Source organism: Gossypium hirsutum, chromosome A12 (assembly GCF_007990345.1).
Source record: "Gossypium hirsutum isolate 1008001.06 chromosome A12, Gossypium_hirsutum_v2.1, whole genome shotgun sequence".
NCBI classification, from domain to species: domain Eukaryota; kingdom Viridiplantae; phylum Streptophyta; class Magnoliopsida; order Malvales; family Malvaceae; genus Gossypium; species Gossypium hirsutum.
In genome coordinates, this window is record NC_053435.1 from 87355437 (window position 1) to 87376357 (window position 20921).

Genomic DNA, 20921 nt, shown 5'->3' on the forward strand with positions numbered 1-20921 from the left:
AAAATTAATATAATATTTTTAAAAATTCATTTTCAAGTCAAACAATTGGCACAATGTGTAATTGAACTTGAAAATTGGACATGAGATCGAAAATTGGGCCCTGAAACCCAAAACCAAGACTGAGACCCAAAAACTAGTCCGACTGATTGCTAGACCGAACTGGTTGGGTCGTCACCAGCCCGAAACGAATCATTTCGGGGTGCTCTTAGGGTGTCACACCTGTGATGGCACAATTGGACATGACGGTGCCGGCGGCAGTGATGGCGACATTCTGATGGCTGACGGGTGGTCCTTCGGCAGTTGAGCAATTGAGGAATCACACTCCTATGGAACTCTACCGGATAAATTGATTTCAAATTAACTATTCAAAAAATAATATTATTTTAATAAATTTAATAATTATTTTGACAATATTTTATTAATTTTATTAGTTTAATATAGATAAACATTCTATTAATTTAATAGATTTAATGTTAAATTTAATATAATAATTATCTTGATAAGTATTATATTAATTTAATATTAAAGAGATTAAGTTTAATCATAGTTGAATTCTCTAAACTCTCCCTATATAAAGAGAGTATGGTCATTATTTTACACACACTTGAATTAAAGAGAAAGTAGTAGAGAAAAAATTCTTCGAAGAAATTATTTCAGAAAATTTCTAAAAGTATTTTTCTTATTTACAACTTGACTCAAAAATTTAGAGAAATTGTAAAATTACCCCATTGGTAATATTGTGAAAAATTTTCTGATTCGAAGTGAGCCCACACTCGGTAGACGTGAGCTTGAGGATAGCGAAGAAGACTATTCGGTTGAAGCGTTCATCCTAGACAAACTGAAAATGTACAATTTTGATTAAGTGTTTATTATTTTAGATATCACAACCAATTTCATTTTTCTGGAAAAAAATTAGAACTCTGATTTTTCCTCAAATTTATTTTTCTTTGCGTTTTCCAAACCCCTTTTTTTTCAACAACTACCACTTATGAGAGAGGTGAGTTGTGTATCGAACTTTGGGGGAAAAAGTGGTGATGCAAACCGGGTAGTTGAAACGAGTAAATGCAACGAGCGAGGTACATATCAAACACTTATCTAGTGTTTTTCATTTTGACTTACCATTGTCTTGGCAAAGAAACAATAGCCCTTTTAATGTTCTGAAGCGGGTAAGCCGAGAGGCTTACAAACTAGAGTTGGTGGGAAAACTCAAGGTTAACCTAATGTTCAATGTGGCACACCAAAGCCCATTTTTGCATATTAAGGGGATCCCAATTGAGGCAAATTACAACGTGAGCAAATAAGAGCAACGGGCTCTTGCAAACGAGATATAATTATTTTTTAAATAGATTCTTAGTTAACTTACAAATTAATTATTTAAGTACATCATTTAAAAATAACATAATTATTTTGTAAATTGTATAATTATGAAAAATTATTTAAATATATTTTAATTTTTTTTAATATTTTAAGTAAATTGATTTAGATTAAAATTGAATTATTATAAACTTTACAAAATATAATATCAAATGAGATAAAAATAAAATAATTGAAAAATGACATCAACATAATACAAATACACATATATATTAACACAAAAATCATATAAATTTATTATAAATATTTTTCATAATTTATAAAAAAATGTAAAAAAACAAAAAAAAACAAACAAACAAATGAATCTCATTTTCTTCTATTTCCTTTCTATCCCTCTTTCTTTTCGTTTCTTCCCTTTTCTTTCTTCTCATTTCTTTCTTTTTTCCATTCTTTCCCTCGCATACTTCCACGTGTCACCATTAAACATCAGACCATTAAGAATACTCTCTCAATGAGCTACCTTCGCTAGAAGTACTTTAGGGCCTTCAATTATGATGGTACAACCACAGATTACCAAGTTGCCCTACAATGTAGCATCACTGATTTATAAGGCCACATCACCGCTTTTACAAAAAGACAAGAGGTGACCTGGCCACAAAAAATATTTTTACATGTGGCATCTCAATATATAAGCTCCCTAACCTGAACAGTGGGGACACAGACACAGCCCCACACTCTTTTTACCTTTCAACCATTCTTCCCCCCTCTCTTCTTCCTTTTATTCTTCCTCACCACCTCATCACGACAATTTTCTACCCTCCAAGGATGAATCACCATTCACTTCTGCCAACTTTTCCCTTGGTTGATTCCTGATATCAACACCTACTTCTCCATATCTTGTTCGAAAGAGTTATGTTTCCTCTTGCGTTTAGATCCCATACACTGTTATACATCTTCCAAATTTCTACAGTCGTCTTGTTTCATCTTATCGGTTGATTTGGTGCCTATCAATTTAGGGTTTTTCTTCTTGGTATAGTTACTAAATCAATGTAGTTAGATTTGTTCGATTGATGCAATAGTTGGGATTATGATATGTTACTACAATCCTATAGGATTGTCTCTTGTAGTTGTTTTCTTAGTCCACAACTTTATATTGTTCTTACAATCTTATCATGGTTTTAATTTGGCATTGATTCTAGATTTTTAACCTTGAGTAAAGTTGGGTTTAATTTTCTTTTCTACTTTTAAGATTTTATCATGGTCAAATTGTTAAGATCTAGTGCCTAAGTGTAATTATTCATCATTTATATTTGTAATTTTTTTAATAGATTAGTTTAAATAAATTTATATTATTCTCATTAATATCTTTTGTATAATGCCCTTAATAGTTTTTGCACACAAAGCAAAATGTAAATAAATATTGGCTCACTAATTACCTAAAATTTAACTAACACTAAGTTGCATTATGTGGATGGATCATAGTGTGAGAAGACAACTTATATTAGTAGATAGCTTAAAAGGTCCATAGTCCAATTAATTGAAATTGAGCAAATTGGTTAAATGACTATCATGTTGTCTATTAAGTCCAAATGGGAGATACCTTGTCTTAGGTACCAAAGTAGTTGACTCTCAGAAGATAGAGATATAAGTGTGATTGTCTAGATTGACAATACATTGGACAAGACCCAAGTTGAATTAATCCTAGATCTATTTATGGATTAATTCACTTGTGAGATTTATAGTGTGACTTACCTCAATTCTGAGTAAGTGGCTTACTATATATGCGTGGCTCGTGTACTTTAATGTATTAAAAGCTTAAGTTCAAATAACTAAAGAGTAGAACGCTTGTACGTTGGGTATACGATTTCTGCATGACGTAGCTTAATTTACAATTTTGCAATTCATAACCCAATAAAAGGTAAATGATATCCTCTTATTGCTGTTACATGATAGATAAAAATGTAACGTGCCAACGGGTCATTTGTCTAGGACAAATGATTTGATTACTATTTTTCAGTAAGACTTTTTCATGAAGAAATATGTAATGATTACCATTAGATAAAATGAGACCATAATGAGTGAACAGATTGAACCCAAAGAGACAAAGTCATTGGATGAACACTTATTTAGTTGCTTCCGTAATAGTATATAATAAGTGACAGTTCAACATGGTGCTTTAGTAGAATGACTCTATGATTAGATAATGTTATAATTAATAAATGAAGAGCCGAAACTTAATTACAAATTATTTGAGGCCTAATTCTATATATCCGATCGGTCTAGTAGCTCGACATAACCCAAAATAAATTACATATAGAACTGATAATATGGAATGAATAAAAACAACGATTAAGAGAAAAAAGATTGCATGTATTCACTATTTGCCGTGACTGCGTTTTCTCACTAACTATAAAAGATGACTTAAAAAATAAATATATTTTTTAAATTATTATTTAATTGATTGAAATTAAATAATTAAAATTCAAAGTAGAAATTAAAATTAATTAGTCATCGTAATTTTATTGAACGGGGAAATTAAATATATTTCCTCAAATGTTCTAATACGATAAAGTTGTCATGACTTTAATAGAATTAGAATTGGGTTAAGAAAATAATTTAATTGAGTAAATTATTTTAATTAATTAATATATTGGGAAATAGAAAAAATAGTTATTGGATTGGTTAAATTATGTGTGTTAATTAAAAGTCTAGATAACACACATAATTGTATCCGTACACGGGACGGGTCCAAAAGCCTATCCCAATACATAAGGGGTAGCAAACCCAAGGGTTGCCACAACCCCTAGTGTTTCCTAAGTAAGAAACTATATTTTTTATTAAAATATTATTATTTAATTACTCATTATTCAAGTAAAATATTTGTACTTTTTTTCCTATAAATAGGAATTAGGGGATGACCTAAACACATACCAGTTGTGCATCATTACTATGTCAGGAAATAGTGGCAATTTATTTACAAAATAAATTCTATTTTTTAAAAATTTCAAAAGTTTTTAATTTCTTGTTAAGGGGAATTAACTTTTTCATTGAAAATTAGTAGTTTTTATTCTATGCATTCGATTAGTGGAGTTTGACCCTATACTCAAGTTGAGGTTCAAAGATAAGAGGAAAGATCATTTGATAGAAAATCAAAAATTGATTTAAATTGCCTCGCTCAAAGCGCATATAATAATCTGATTTATAATTTATTAATATAAATATCGCAACACTCAATTTTTGAAAAATTTTAAATTTCTGCTGTGGTATAAGCATTGTTATCTAAATCCATTTTTCCAATATAAAGAATTCTTTGTAACATGCTTACTTGGGACGGTGTCTTATAGATGTCTCTCATTTAGGTTCATTTCTCTCTAAAACCTGTTTTGTGGTTACATCCAATTTATTCTTTCCACCTCCACTATACACAAGGGCCTGCTTCTTTGAAGTGATGGGGTTAGGGAGAATACCACCCATGCTTCCCCATGTCAGTCATTGGGGAGCCATTCCACTAGTATACCTTAGACTACCAAATCACTTGATCGAGTTCCATGCAAAATTTATGCTAAGCATACAAACTCTAGTTTCCACAGAGAGGTTCAAAGCTTTATGAAGATCGGTGATAGGGACTGTAGTTGGATGGAGAGTTCCGATACTGTGCCTACTGCAGAACATGAGTCATTTACAAAGTCGGAAGATGCTAGTGAGGAGCCATATATTCATCTCAAGAATATGTTGGGGTCTGATCGTGCCGTTTTTCAGAGATGAACTTACGCTGAGTAGAATTTTCTGGTCCAGTTGTGTTGCTTTTCTGCATGATACTAGTCAGTTCTCCAATGCATCGCTGTATTTTACAATGCGCTGTGTAGGACCTGCCACAGACCTTCACATTCACATTTTAGTTTCACTTGGGAAGATTATAGAACTTCAAGTACACCAGAAAAAAAACATTTAAAACCCAATAAACAATTAACATGGAAATTTGGATTCAAATTAATCCAACTAAAATGCAATTAGGTTCAATTATATTCAAAGCTAAATTATATAATCAGTATTAAAACCAATTTAATCAATCCATCAATCCATCAGTTTTAGAGCAAATATTGTTGAAAGCTTCTAAATCAAGGCATAAGCTTGAACTTTACCAATCCTGAATAGCTAATTCTTATAACTTTAAATCAAATCGAAACATAAACTTCAAATGTCTTTCGTAAAAAGGCTCATCTACATGAGCAACCAACTTTAAAAAATATCTTCAAAGAATCATCAATCAGTAGTATTGGTGCTATCATTATATTTATACAAAATATCCTCAAAGCAATAAATATCTGCGTGCTCTTGTATACAAAACTACAAACAGAGATTGCAGGATTAAATATATTTTTAAAGAAGTAAATTATTGTGCAAAGTTTTTGATAAGTTGATTTTTAGATTTCAAGCAAGAAGAGTTTTTAGTAAATTATTGTACGTTTCGTTCTCATTTATGTGTTAAGAAAAAAAATCCTAGATTATAAACGGTTTGCTTGCTTTCTTAAACATAAGTCGTCCTAAACAGAACCATAATTGCCTTTTTACGTTAAACCAAAACCAAAGTCGTGATTTCAAACTTATAAGCTATCGAAATGACTGCCATAAATGTTTTAGAAGGAAAAGGTTGCAGTGGTCAGATTCAGGTGGTTAGGATTCTTTAGACTAATGGCCACAACTCAAATAAAAAAGCTACCTACTCGTATTCTGATAGCTATACACCAATGGCAACATCTTCAAATTAAATCAGATTTGGTTCTGACTGAAAAGGGAGTTTTCAATTTTTACCAAAAAAAAGAAAAGAGGGTGTTTTCAATCAAATAAGTGGCTTACAGATCTCTTCTCAAATAAACCACGTAGCTTGAGCTTACATAAAATTGAAATTTGTGTATTTAGGTTGTGGATTGTGCGTTTAAGAGGACTGTCATAAGATAGTATCTCTACAACAAATTATGTGTCAAGTCACATTAAATTATTATTTATCATTTTTTATATGCATGAATTCTTTTTATCATTAAATTTTACTTACGCTAAGGAAATAATTATGGTTTAGGAGCGAAGTTAAAGTAGGGTCAAAATTAAGTTGTATATTTTCACGATAGTAAAAGTGAAATTTCACCATTTTAATAACTTATATTTTTATAATTTTTAAAACATTAAATTATTTTTTTCATTTTTTTATAATTTTTAAAATATTAAATTATTTTTTTCATTTTTTGGGCCAAAGTATAATTTTACCATATACTAATTTAACTTTTTTAAAATTATAAAAAAACCACAGGTGAAATTTCCATTTTAGGGGGGCCGGGGCCCTTGCCAGAGCCCCTTGGCTCTGCCCCTATTATTGATCAAGTTTAAGTGGTAAACACTCATAATTTATATACCTTGAACACCTATTACCTTACTTTTTTTATTGTTTATGAGTGAAATATCATGTTTTAACTTAGTTTTTGTGCATTTAGTGTCTGAGAAAAAATAAATAAATAAATAACACAAATTTTTACGTGGAAACCCTTTCGGGAAAAAAACACGGGCAGAGGAGAAGAAAATTCACTATGTTGAATTCAAATCAATTACAAGAGGAATAGACTATATCTATTTATAGGCTTGTAAAGCCATATTCTAGTAAGACTGAAACACCTTATTCTAATAAATATCAAATATATGGAATTTAATAAGGTTTAAAAAATCTTATTCTAAAATAAAATAAAAGAAGTGTAATTCTATATGGATTCTTCTTTTATTTTATGTTATCACTGTATTTTATTTAAATAAGGATTCAGGTCACTTAATTCTAACAATTTCCACCTTGACACGAATTCTCAATGAACAAATTCTTCATCGCGAACTCTCAACGAGCAAGTTCTCCACCTCTTCCATAAAACCCCTTAAGGGTTTAACTTCAACAATGAACACTAACCAAGTCTAAGCAATGCTTAAACTTGGTTATAGGAAGTGAATTAGTCATCATATCTGTAGGATTTTCATGAGTACTAATTTTGCTCACAACAATATCATCACGAGCAATAATATCACGAAAAAAATGATACCGAACATCAATGTGTTTTGTTCTCTCATGAAACATTTGATTTTTTGTAAGAAAGATGACACTTTGACTGTCACAAAATACTGTGCTGATTTGAAGGTCTTCATTGAGTTCACTAAAGAGTTCTTTCAACCAAATAGCTTCTTTACAAGCCTCAGTAATCGCCATGTACTCAGCTTCAGTGGTAGATAAAGCGACTATAATTTGCAAAGTGGCTTTCCAACTAATTGCACAACCTCCGATTGTAAAGACATAACTTGTTAGAGATCTTCTTCTATCAAGGTCTCCAGCAAAATCAGCATCAACATACCTAATTACTCCATTTCTAGTTCTTCCAAACTGTAAGCAAACATCAGTAGTTCCTCGTAAATATCTTAAACTACTGAACTTCTTTCCAATGTTCTTTACCTGGATTCGTCATATATCTGCTAACTGCACTAACTGCATATGATAAATCTGGACGTGAACAAACCATAACATACATGAGAGATCCTACTGCACTAGAGTATGGAACATGTGACATGTACTCAATCTCATCATCTGATTGTGGAGACAAAGCCGATGAAAGTCTGAAATGGGCTGCTAAAGGAGTACTAACAGGCTTAGCACTCTGCATATTGAACCTACAAATAACTTTCTCAATGTACCCCTTCTGACTTAGGTACAATTTACATGTTTTTCTATCTCTGAGAATCTCCATACCAAGTATCTTATTTGCTGGTTCTAAATCTTTCATTTCAAATTCTCCACCTAGTTGGGCTTTGACCTTTCTTATCTCTCCTTTATCTTTTACTGCTATCAACATGTCATCAACATAAAGAAGTAGATACACAAAAGAACCATCACTATTTTTCTTAAAGTAAACACAACTGTTAAAACTACTTTTGAAATCATGAGAAGTCATAAAGGAATCAAACCTCTTGTACCACTGTCTTGGTGACTGTTTCAAACCGTAAAGGGACTTTTTCAGTAAGCAAACATAGTCCTCTTTTTCTAAGACTGTAAAACCCTCTGGTTGTTGCATGTAAATATCCTCCTCAAGTTCTCCATGCAAAAATGTAATTTTTACATCTAACTGCTCAAGCTCCAAATCATGCATGGCCACAATACCAAGCGAAGCTCGAATCGAACTATACTTAATAACTGGGGAGAACACACTTGTGAAGTCCACTCCTGAAATTTGACTGTAACCTTTTGCAACAAGCCTTGCTTTATATTTGGGTTCTTCAACTCTTGGAGTCCCTTCTTTCTTTTTAAACACTCATTTACAACGGACAACCTTTTTACCTTTAGGAAGTTTCACAAGATCCCATGTTCTGTTTTTGTGGAGTGATTCCATCTCCTCTTGCATAGCAAACATCCACTTTTCTAAGTCTTCACAGCTAACCGCCTCAGAATAATTAGATGGCTCTTGATTCACATCTATATCTTCAGCCACATTTAAAGCATAAGCAACTAGATCAGCCTCGGCATACTTCTTTGGAGGTTTAATTTCTCTTCTAGTTCTGTTTTTAGCGATATAGTATTGCGGTAAAGAAGTAACTCTATTATCAATTTTTGTACTAGCTTGAGAAGTCGACTCTGTATTAATCTGATGCTCCACCTACTTTTGATTTTCTTTATTGGAAGAGTCTTTAAGAGATAAGTTAGGTAGCATAGCAGTTTCATCAAAAACAACATCTCTGCTAATCACAACTTTTCTATTTTCAGGACACCATAACTTATACCCTTTTACACCGGCTTTACAACCAAGAAAAACACATTTAATGGATCTCGATTCCAATTTTCCATTATCAACATGAGCATACGCAGGACACCTAAAGATCTTTAAATCAGAATAATTAGCAGGATTACCAGACCATACCTCTTGTGGAGTCTTTTTCTCAATGGCAACGGATGGAGATCGGTTGATAAAAAAACATGCAGTAGAGGTTACTTTTGCCCAAAACGACTTTGGTAAGTTAGCATTTGACAACATACATCGAACCTTCTCCATAATCGTTCTGTTCATTCATTCTGCAACGCCGTTTTGCTATGGAATATGATGAACTGTTAAGTGTTTCACGATTCCTTTTGACTTGCACAATCTATTAAACTCATCAGAACAGAACTCTAAGTCATTGTCTGTACGGAGGTATTTTATTTGTTTTCTATTCTGTTTTTCAATCATAATTTTCCAAGACTTAAATGCGAAAAACACATCACTTTTTTGCTTCAAGAAGAATGCCCAAACTTTTCTAGAAAAATCATCAATAAAGGTTAGCATATAATTAGCTCCACCTCTCGAAGGCACTCTGGATGGCCCCCACAGATCAGAATAAATATACTCTAATGTTCTCTTCGTGTTATGGATTCCTCTGGTGAATCGAACTCTTTTTTGCTTCCTAAAAACGCAATGCTCACAGAAATTCAGTTTGCAAATTCCTTACCCATCAAAAAGTCCTATTTTGCTCAATTCTGCCATGCCATTCTCAGTCATATGCCCTAGGTGCATATGCCAAATTTTAGTAATATCATCATCTGACAAGGAAGAAGAAGCAACAGCTACATCACCAGTAATAGTAAAACCCTGCAAAATATATGACTTGGCAGTCTTTGGAAATCTTTAAAACCCCATTTTCTGCTGTATATCTATACCCTTTTGAATCAAGAGTACTCAATGAAATTGAATTTCTTTTCAATTTTGAAACATGTTGTACATCACTAAGTGTTCTGACAACTCCATCAAACATCTTAACTTTAATTGTTCCAACACCTGTGATTTTAAATGAAACATTATTTCCCATCAAAACAACACCTTCAGACACTATTTCGTAAGTTGTAAACCAATCCCGATTAGGACTCATGTGGAAGGTGCAGCCTGAATCAAGTATCCACTCCTCGCTCACTTTAGAATCATTGACAGAAGCGACTAGAAGTTCACCGTCGCTGTAGTCTTCTACAATATCGCTTCACCGAAATTTTCTGGTTATTTTTCCTTTTGATTTGCAGCCTCCCTTTTAATCTTGTTCTGTAGCTTATAGCACTTAGATTTAATGTGCTCTTTCTTCTTACAGAAGTTACAAGTTTTACCTCTATTTGAAGACTTTGATCTACCCTTAGATTTACCATGAGGATTTCGTTCCTGTGTCCTACCACGATCATCATCAACATTCCGATCTTATCTCCCACAAACAATGAGACCCTCTCTCTGAGAGTCGAGTTTAACCACAAGATGTTTCATCTTATCATACGAGGTTAAAGAATCATAAACCTCATCAACTGTGAGAGACTCGCTGCTATATAAAATCGTGCTTCTAAAGGTTAAATAAGAAGAGGAGCAACGAACAAAGTAGAATCAACCCTAGATCTTCTTTATCATACTAAACCTCCATGGCCTCCAAGTTTGAGAGAATTTCTTTAAACACTGTTAAGTGTTCGTGTACAGACGCACCTTCCTCCAAACGATGAGCATAAAGACGCTGCTTCATATGCAACTTGCTTGTTAGAGTTTTCGACATACATATTTGTTCTAACCTCTTCCATAATACAGCGGCAGTCTTCTCTTTCATCACATGCTGCAGAATTTCGTTGGACAAATGCAGATGTAATTGTGTTAATGCCTTTCGATCCTTACGCTTCTTCTCTTCATTTGTTAATGTCGAAGGCATCTTATCTATCCATAGCAGGGCATCCTCTAGATCCACTGCGCAAGAACTGCTTGCATCTTAATCTGTACAACACAAATCTGGTGTTGCGATCCAACAGTGAAATTTCATACTTTAAAGACACCATTACCGTGATCGCCGGAAGCTCGTATACCAATTTGAGAAAAAATAAAAATAAAATAAAGAACACGTAAATTTTTACATGGAAACCCTTTCGGGAAAAAATCACGGGCTGAGGAGAAGAAAGTTCACTATGTCGAATTCAAATCAATTACAAGAGGAATAGACTATATCTATTTATAGGCTTGTAAAGCCAAATTCTAGTAAGACTGAAACACCTTATCTAATAAATATCAAATATATGAAATTTAATAAGGTTTAAAAACCTTATTCTAAAATAAAATAAAAGAAGTGTAATTCTATATGGATTTTTCTTTTATTTTATTTTATCACTGTAATTTGTTTAAATAATTATTTGGGCCACTTAATTCTAACAGTGTCATTTATGCATGCTTTGCTATTTTTCTCTATTTCTAGTTCGATTTTATATTAGCTAGTTACAAGTGATTGTTTTGAGTGTTTCTGTGACTTAAAATTAAGTTCTACAAACTTGGAAGGTAATGTCACAACTCATCGAGGATGGAAGAAGTGTTTTAAAAGAAGGCCTAAATAAAGATGAGCGAGTCGCAACCTTACAACCCAGCGTCGCAACGCTGGCCCAATGCAACAAGTTGGTATCCCAGCGCCCTGATGTAATAGTTTAATTTTCAGTGGTGTCAGAAACAGTGATTTGAGATCACTAAATCTGATGAATAAGTTCTAAAATTTAATAAATTAATATTTATGAGTCAAATGTAATTTTAGAAATATTTTTGAATTGGTGAATTTTGAGATTTAAAATAATTTATTAGGTAAATTGGGTCGAAAACGAGGAAATGAGACCTCGATTTCATAAACCGAGCCGTAAATATTTTTATAAATATTTACGAAGTGTTAATAGATTAGTATTAAAGTTTTGTGAGAAACTTTTAACGTTTTAATAGTTAATTAAATAAAAAAGACTGGATTGAAAAAGGTGTAAAACTTGTTAGAGTGATTAAATAGTTTAAGTGATAATTGAAGGAGGACTTAAAGGGTAAATTAGCCTAAATAAAAATGGCTGAAACGTATAATCAGGAAAAAAAACAAGGAAATTAAGTGATTAAGGGACAAAATGGAAAATGAAATAAAATTTAAATAGATAAAAAAGGGACTTAATAGAAAGCTAGATAATTCTTCATAAATCTTCAGCCAACACCATAAGAGGTCTCCAAGAAGCTGGTTTTTCATAGTTTTACTCCATGTTAGCTTAATTCTTGATTATTTCTTGTAATTTTATATTTTTGAGACTTTTACAACTTTGTCCAACTATTGCTTTCATTAGTTTTTGATTCTATGGGTAATTTTGAAAGTTACCATTGATGAGTTTTGGGTATTTATGATGAATTTACCATTGATGAGTTCTGGGTATTTATGATGAATTAACATAGAATTGAAGCTTTAATTTTATTATATGATGATTTTATCAAGTGATTTTAGTAGAAATTGGTTTTAGGACCTAATTGTGAAAAAGTTTAGAATTAGGGTTTTGTGTTAAAATTTTGAATAGCAAAGGCTATAGTAGTCTAAAATAATTATATAAAGTGTTAATTGAGAAAAATTAGCTCAATTGATAGGTTAATTGATCAAGGACTTAATTGTAAAAACTGTAAAATTTGGGTAAATGTGTAATTTCAAAAATTGAAGGGCATAAATTGTGAAGTGAATTAGAATTAAATTATATGCTATTGAATGAATAATTTTACATTATAGATCAAGAACCCGAAGATAAACGCGAAAAAGAGAAATTAACCAAATAGTCCCTAAATTTTTACAACTGCTACAAACTACCCCAGGTAAGTTCATATGGTTGAAATTTCATGATTAATTGTTAATTTAGGAATGTTTTAATGTATCATTTCATATCATTGTTATTGAATTATGATTATTGTAATAATTTGAAAATCAAATTGAAAGTTCAAATTAAGTGGAACGCAGGATTGAGTACGATTGTTTCGTGTTACAAGATGAATTGATGGATAAGACCATGGTTGGACCATGGCAAAGTGTTAAATGCAAGACAATTGTTGGGCTATGGCATTTTAGTGAAAAGACCATAACTGGGTTATGGCATTACGAGTGTAAGATCATGGCAGGGCCATGGCAATATACGTGTAAGACCATAGTTGGACTATGGCATCAAGAAAATGATATACTCAAATCCGTAAGACATTCTCTAATTTGATGAGTATTTAGTAAGTGTTATATGGATTTATTGTGAAAGAATTTAAGAAGTTATTGATATTGAGCTCAACCTATGAATTTTATTAATGAAATTGTGATTGGCAGGAAATGTTAGTGAAATGCTCTGTTTAATGTTTATTATAGTTTGTTCCATAAGATTTTTTTTTTAAAACCAATGAACTTACTAAGCTTTATTAAGCTTACTCATGTTGTTAATGTTTCTTGTAGATTAACGTGAGTTTGCAGGATCGAATCAACACATCAGGCCACACTATCTAGATTGTTCCGATAGATTTGTAATATAACTTATGATTTATATGGCATGTATAAGGTTGGATTAGAAATGAGTTAAATTTGAAATATGGTTGTGAATGATACATATGTATAAGTTTGTATGCATGTGTTTAGTAGTAGTTTTTAGTAATTAATGAATAGAGTTATTATGGTAAGTTTATGCAAATGAGTTTTGTGATGACTTATTAAGTTTAGAACATGATTTTTGGCTTGTATTGGTTGCTTGGTTGGGATATATTAGTATATGAAAGTGTTATGTGCAGTTGATTATCATAAAGGGCGAGAAAAGTGGCCTTAAAATGGCATATTTTCATTCACACGGGTAGAGACACGGGCATGTGTCTCAGTCGTATGTGACACATGGCCTGACACATGGGCATGTAGTCTGGCCATGTGTCCCCTGCACCTTAAAATTTCAAAACAGAATGCCCAGGTTTTTACATACGGGCGTGTGACTTGGCTGTGTGACCCCTACACTTCGCACACTGCCTAGAACACGGGAGTGTGGCTGGCCAAGTGACCTAAGTCAGTAACTACCTTAAATTGGACACGGCCTAAGACACGGGTGTGTCTCCTGGCCGTGTGAGCGACACGGTTGGTCACACGGGCATGTATACCCTACTCCTAAGAAAAATTTTGAGATTTTGAGAAAAATTCCCTAAGTGTTCGGTTTAGTCCCAATTCATTTCTAAAGTGTATTTTGGGCTTCGAGGACCCATCTAAGGGACAATATGAGTGTCTTATGATTAATTATTAATTTGTATAATAAAGGTTGTGAAATGTCTGTAATTAGTCTGTAAAGTTTGGTAATGCTCCGTAACCCTGTTCCAGCGATGGGTAAAGGTTAGGGGTGTTACACCTGAGGTCTGTGCCACAACATTGTTTCACCAAGCTACAATTCATGTCATGTGGGTCCGTTTGTTATTTTAAATCCGAGATGCAAGGCTACTTTCAACTTTTTCAAGTATTTAAGTCTAAATCAAGTTTGTAATAATAACTTTAAGTCAATTAAAACTCCATTAACTCTATAAATAAGATATTAGAAGAGAGACAAATCATCTCCACTCTCAATTTTAATTTGATTTTGCATTTTATTTTCTTATAGCTTGCTAAAGTCTTCTTTTCTAGTTGAAGTAATATTTGAAGTTTGATTCTACAAGTTTGTGAGATCGACTTGCTTCTAATCTTTCTTTGCTCTTTAGTATTTGCATGTCTTCTGATTTAATTACAATTGTTTAGGTTTGTTAAATATGTGACCAATATTTGATAGCTTATAATAATTGTGTTATCGATTAGATAATTAGTCGTTCAATTAATTTATAGTATTTGTGACAACCACATGTTTATTTGTGTAATGTAGGCATATGATCTAACTTAAATAAACCTTGAATATTGTGCATTTGTTGTTTAGAATTGGGTCTCTTTTGTCCTTTAAGGCTATTGACAAATTAAATTTCTAAGTGGTCATTATAGGATTATTTGTCAATAAAGGAAGTAATTATTGGTGATTGCCTTGATTATCGAGAAGGTAAGAAGAGATTAAGTTACTAGGCGATCATCGGTAACTACAATTAATTTATTAAAGAACGTTGAAATGCATTTTTACATTAATGATCAAACATTTGAATCAAACGGAAAATATACTTTAACTAGAAGTTTCATCTCATTGATTTTTTTAATAATTTTGATTGTTGCGTTAGTTGCTTTTTCCAAATCTAAAATTTAAAGTTTAAGTTCTCTTTGGCGAACCCTCTGTTTTTTATTTATTTTAATTGAAGGAATAAAATTTTAACTAATATCTACTTGTCGCTTCTATTAATTATTCTTTTTCAAATAAGATTTATTTTTAAAGGCTTCAACAAAAGCCAAATATAACACATATTTTGTTAAATCAATTAATAATTGTACACACAGAGCCCCACAGGCCTAAAGAATCAAGTGAAAAAGTTATGGGCAGGAGAGCTTATTTATATTGGCCTACACGACTAAAGACAATAAATAAATTAAATCAATATTAATAACTTTTACTTTTCATTGCAAACTCAATTTAAAAACTCATTGAGATTCTTTAAAAAAACATCATCTAAGAAAATATTGAATGTAACAATTGTACATGAGTTTTAAGCACCATTAATAAAGTACAACTCGATATTTTATTAATGAATAATTATAAAAAATAGTTGAAAGACATTTTCATAAATATACACAAAAATTGATAAAGCTTTAGGATTCACTTTGTTCAAGTATTCTTGCATCTGCATGCATGAAAATGGAGCAATTTGAGAACATGAAACCAAGATAAAATATCTCAAAACCGCCTCCCGATGACGTTTGATACTGGTTGCAATTGCAACTTGGTGAATCAGTTGTCAGTGTCGAAGTAGCCGTGGTGAATCAATTATCACAAGGGTCTTTAATAAAGATTAAAAATAAACTAATTTAAAACAATCCACAAATTCCTCAAAAATCCTTAATTATATAAATCGAATTTAAAATAAAGCGAAAACTTGAAATTGAATATTTTTAACAAAATTGGACTGCACAGATAATGATTAAGAAAAAAGAACCTCAATATAGTTTTTTAAAGGATTTTCAAAAACTCCAAATCAAAAAGTTTAGACGTCAGATTACCTTTCGAGATGTTTAACACAGATCACCTTGAGTTTGTCCTGAAGAGAAGAAAAGATGGACTGAATCAGAGGTTTAGCAAGTATATCAACTACCAGCTGAGTGGAAAGAACATAATTGACTAATAATTGTCTAGCTAAAACTCGCTCCCTAGCAAAGTGAATATCGACTTCAATATGTTTTACTTTAACATCTTGCATGTCGGAAAAAATTCATATGAAAATGGTTTTATAATAGAAAATTAAAATTTTGAAAATTGAGTGGGTTAGTAATATTTATGGTAATAAAAATTTTTAAGAAGTGTTTTTGTAAGACGGATTTTAGATGTTCTTGACTTTCAATAGAATAATCTTCTCCTTTATAATTGTCATTCCTAGAAAATAAAATTTATACTTAAAAATAACTTTTAACTATTTTCAGGCAGAATTACAATATTAAAAGCTTATGTGTAAATAATTTTACTAGTGACATCTATTTATAGGAAGAAATAGAAGAATTCCTTTTTTTTTTTAATATTTCGACTGGATTTTATTGATCAGAAAATAAATAATATAATAAAGAATAAATTTCTTTAAAACTATGAAATTGGGCCCTAAGTAAAGAAAAACAAGAAAAGAGGCCCAAAAGAGAGCAAATGGCCCACGATGAAACAAATAACAATTAGAATAAAAATAAAGAAATGGAACGTCAAATCCAATTGCTATCAATTAGCTGGTACCCATTAATCGTCTGACTTTTCGAGTTCCTATACCAGTGTTTCAAACGATAGCAAGTTTCAAGAAATCTTTCATTTCTGCTATCCTTATCTCTTCAATCTGAGTTTCTCGACAATCTCTCCTCTCGTTTGCGCTGAAGACGAATGAAATCTACTCCCTCTAGGTATTTTTCCTCTCCCTTTCTTAAAGCTTCTACTGCAGGTTCATGGGCATAACTATTTCCTGATCTTTGAACAAACTGGAAGTTGATTTTTTGGAAGAAATGTTTTTTCCTTTGAATGTCTCGGATGATCGCCCTTATAACTGACTTGTCTGTTGCTATTGAGTTGCATTTTTTTATGACTGTTTTTGAATCCCCTAAGATATCTACTGAATGAAAACCCATTGAAATCCCTAACTTCACTGCTTGTAATCCTGCATGTGCCTCTGCCATGAACGGGGAAGATATTGTAGAGTGTAGTACTGTTTTCGAAACTAAAAACTCACCCATCTCCCCCCACACCACCAGGCCCGAGGCTGATCTTGAGTATTTACTATTGAACGCTGCATCAAAATAAATAACTACTCTCGTATTTCTTTCAATTTGTCTCTGTCTTCTATCATCATCTAAGATGAGTGGTTTTTCTTCCACCCATCGATCTCTGCTATATAAATCTGGATAGTGTTTGATAAGTCTCTTCCTGTTGTTATTTTCCCCTCATGAACTAACTGGTTTCCTGAACTTCAGATTGTCCAGACAGCACAGCAAAAGAGACGATATTGTTTACTGTTACCCATGGTCAAGACCCAAGTAAGCCATTACCACAGATCTTGAATATTAGTATTAATGAGCCATGATAAGCTTAGATTTTGCCATATTTCTGTTGTTGTAGGACATTTTCTGAAAACATGGTTGCTATCTTCTTCCACATTTCGACACCGAGGATAGGAGCTATCCGTAGCCACTCTTCTTATTTTGAGATTTTTTAGAGTAGGAATAAAGTTCCATGAAATACGCCAAATAGTGATGGCAATTTTTGATGGGAAATGTAAATTCCATAGCTTTTTGTAGAAATTTTTTCTTTCAGTTTGTATTAAATAATCACTAGGGTCCATTTTGCCTCTTGTAATAGTTTGTAGGCACTTTTGGATGAAAATTCACCAGAATGTTCTCCTCACCAGACTTGAAAATCATCATGTTCTTCTTTTGCTAGAGGAATTTGCAGAATCTTCTGTGCAATGTCCGCTTGAAAGGTATTATCAATTAGATCAGCCTTCTATTTTCTTGTTGATACATCAATTAAGTCCGAAACTAACTCTATTTTTGCATTGTTGGTACTGTCATTAATCCTATCAATGTCGACTCCTGGTATCCATCAATCGCTCTAAACAGAAATATGGTCTCCTCTACTGACTCGCTAACATAAGCCATCTTTCAGTAACCCTTTTGCTGCCCAAACGCTCTTCTAGGAAAGTGAAGGTAAATTCCCTAACTGTGTATGGATGAAGTCTAAATGTAATATCCCGAATTAGGGCCTAATCAGAATAGTGATTTCGTGACCACAAATACGAGATAGATATAATTATTTTATAATTAGGGTTTCTTCAACTTCGAAGTTTCATAGTAAGTGATTTCAAGTCCCGTTTTTAATTATTTTTATGTTTTTGGAATCCCGGTAGCTCGATTTAGCTTATGCTAGCAATAATTCAACTTAGGATTCATATTTGGAAAAATACCCAGAGGTGAAATTTGTGTATTTTGGTGTTTTATGATAGAATATGAAGTTTTAAATTATGTTACACAACTTGTGCTACTCGGTTTTAAGTGAAAACGAGAAAAAGGGCTTATCGGTAAAAGTACCTAATATTCATAAGTATATGTTAGAGTGTGAATTTGATGTTGTTATATAAGGGAAAAATGATCAGCATGTCATAAAACATAATAAAATAGGATGAGGTTTAATTTACGAGCCTTGGGATAAAAGTGTAAATATGTGAAAGTTTAGGGGTAAAATGGTAATTTTATCAAAGTTCGTTCTAGGGGCTGTTTTGATGAATGTATGTATTAAATAAATTAATTTGGTATATAGATCAAGAGAAACAAGATTCAAGTCGTGATCGAGGGAAAAACAAAGTTTACGAGGAATAGGCTCGATTGCAAAAATTTTGTATCGAGGTAAGTTCATGTGTAAATAAAGTAACAATTTATATTTTAAGTGATTTAATGTTATTTATATGATATGATATTTATTACCATGAAATATTATGCTTTGTGAATTATTGTTTGATAATATGCAAATTATATGAACAACTTGATAAGTATGAGATACTAGCAAATATTGGTTTCTATATTTCGAAGAAGGCGATCAAAATGTGTAATTGAGAAAAATCTCGTTTGAACTTTGGGAGTAGATTAGGGTGCAAGTGACATGTCACTAGGATGGTTGAGTTCCAAACTCGTTGAGTTGAGTCCGAGTTCACTTATGGATGCTAACGCCCGAGCTCATTGAGTTGAGTCTGAGTTCATTTATGGGCGGGTTACATGGTAGCTTGACTACATAGATTTCAGAAGCTATTGAGCTTGTTTAGCTATGAGTATAGCACTTATGTGCACACTATCCGGTGTATCCGAAATTATATTCCAATGTGTTCAACAGGAGAATCATAAGAGAATAGAGAGAGTACTTAAAACGAAAGTGATTCGATGAGGAACGTGTTGAAGAAGTGAAAATGAACATGTATGAGTTTAATCCTTGGTTGAGAATTTGGTAAGACAAAATTGTGGTAAGGTAATAAGAATTCTTATGACATGAGTGTCTTAATGATATTTATGTTGGATTGCATGATCATGTTACTTGTTATTTGCATGTGAACTTACTAAGCATTTATGCTTACTCCCTCTTTTTTATTCATTGTAGTTTTGACCAGCCGGCTTGAGAATCGGGATAGGTCGAAGGCTCGTTCATACTATCCGAAGCCCTAAATTGGTAAAATGGCTTGTATATTTTGAGTGTGGCATGTATAGCACTATACTCACTTTGTGTAAATGATCTAATGATATGGTTATGGTTTGGTAAGAAAAGGGTTTGTAAATGATTAGCCATTGAAATGACCAATCTAAATCATGTTTGATGTCATGTATATTTAAAATGCTATTTAGTCCATAAAAATCTATAGTAAAGTAAAATTTGCTATAAAACAGAATATTGCTGCAGTAATGACGTGAATTTGAAAAATCACTAAAAATAATAGAAACGGAATTAAATGATGAATAAGTTATAGAATAGAAGCTTGATGAGTCTATTTTCATATGAAGGAAACGAAATAGGTAAATGAGTTATATTTTATAAGATATTTAAGTTTTTGTGAAATAGGGCCAGAACGATTTCTGAATCTCCTGTTCTAAATTTAGAAATTCACTAAAAACTGTAAAAAAATAATTATAAGTCATTATTTATATGTACAGATTCTTTATTGAGTCTAGTTTTAAGAGAAACAAACAACATAGTCTTTTTAGTTCTGTACAAAGAGAAAAATGGTTCGTAATGAACAGAGGTCAAAGCAGTCGAATGCTGAAATAGGGTAAATTTTAACTAATAAACTGTACTAATTGGCCAAACTAAAAATTCTAGAAAAAAATTAGTAGATAGATATATGAGTCTAGTTTCAGGAAAAATTTACGGGTCTTAATTTCAGGTTTCAAAACTCGAGATATGAATTTTTAAGCTACTGTATCGCAGATTGACAGTTTATTGCGAAAGTTGGAATAATTGATTTAATTTTTTTTTTAAATGATAAATTAAGTTTAGTAACACCTCAAGCTCGACTCTGGCTACGGTCTCGAGCATGAGGGCGTTACACTAAATTTGGGTAATATTTAGCTTTTAAGACCTTTTCTAATAAAGAATTTGGGAAATTAATAAGGCGTCAACCTTGTTTGGCTAATAAAGC

At 32.1% G+C, this 20921-nt stretch overlaps 1 long non-coding RNA gene across 2 annotated transcripts; it reads left to right on the forward strand.

The window, feature by feature from the left end:
* The first annotated feature begins 16970 nt into the window (after positions 1 to 16970).
* LOC107932609 (uncharacterized) lies at positions 16971 to 20107 on the forward strand. Of its 2 annotated transcripts, XR_001693445.2 has the most exons (7): positions 16977 to 17154; positions 17719 to 17781; positions 17864 to 18019; positions 18104 to 18224; positions 18364 to 18450; positions 19061 to 19146; positions 19628 to 20107. It is a non-coding gene; the product is annotated as an uncharacterized lncRNA (long non-coding RNA). The 2 variants fall into 2 exon arrangements; XR_001693444.2 differs by having other exon boundaries at positions 16971 to 17154; positions 17864 to 18224.
* The last annotated feature ends 814 nt before the right edge of the window (positions 20108 to 20921 follow it).